The sequence below is a fragment of the Schistocerca serialis genome, chromosome 6 (assembly GCF_023864345.2).
Source record: "Schistocerca serialis cubense isolate TAMUIC-IGC-003099 chromosome 6, iqSchSeri2.2, whole genome shotgun sequence".
Taxonomy (NCBI): domain Eukaryota; kingdom Metazoa; phylum Arthropoda; class Insecta; order Orthoptera; family Acrididae; genus Schistocerca; species Schistocerca serialis.
The window spans coordinates 680,363,988-680,364,797 of NC_064643.1; the positions used below are offsets into that span (position 1 = coordinate 680,363,988).

General features: G+C 47.9%; 1 pseudogene; it reads left to right on the forward strand.

Annotated features, from left to right (window-relative positions):
* The first annotated feature begins 373 nt into the window (after positions 1-373).
* On the forward strand, positions 374-491 carry LOC126485767 (5S ribosomal RNA; annotated as a pseudogene).
* Positions 492-810: the final 319 nt, after the last annotated feature.

Consider the following 810-nt stretch of genomic DNA (forward strand, 5'->3'; position numbering starts at 1 on the left):
CTTGTCGAAATAAAGGTCACTTTGGGTAAAGAGGATCAAATCATCTTCCAAACCCTTCACGTACCGTTCAGTAGTCACCAAACCGTCAAGGAATATCGCACCTATTATTCCGTGAATAGACATCGCTCACCACATAGTCACCCATTGAGGGTCAAGAGACTTCTCGATCGCCAAATGCGGAGTCTCAGTCCGCGAAATACGCCAATTTTGCTTATTGACGAACCCATCCAAATGAAAGTGTGTTTCATCGCTAAACCACATCATCATGCGCATACTAATTCCCATCATGCCCTGCTGCCAACCGTGCATTTTGAACGTTCTAACACAAACCGTACAGAGGTTCAATAATTGTGACCCTGCTTACAAATTTATAGGCATTGGCCTTGCCGCAGTGGATACACCGGTTCCCATCAGATCACCGAAGTTAAGCGCTGTCGGAAGTGGCCGGCACTTGGATGGGTGACCATCCGGGTCGCCATGCGTTGTTGCCATTTTTCGGGGTGCACTCAGCCTCGTGATGCCAATTGAGGAGCTACTCGACCGAATAGTAGCGGCTCCGGTCAAAGAGAACCATTATAACGACCGAGAGAGCGGTGTGCTGACCACACGCCCCTCCTATCCCCATCCTCTCTGAGGATGACACGGCGGTCGGATGTCCCGATGGGCCACTTGTGGCTTGAAGACGGAGTGCTTTTGTTTTTTTACAAAGTAATGATTAGTATGTTGAACGGAAAGTGTAACGGAAGAGAATCTCGAACACATTTTCTTCAGAAGCATATTACTGGAATTCTTTTGTAGGCATCAGAGGAT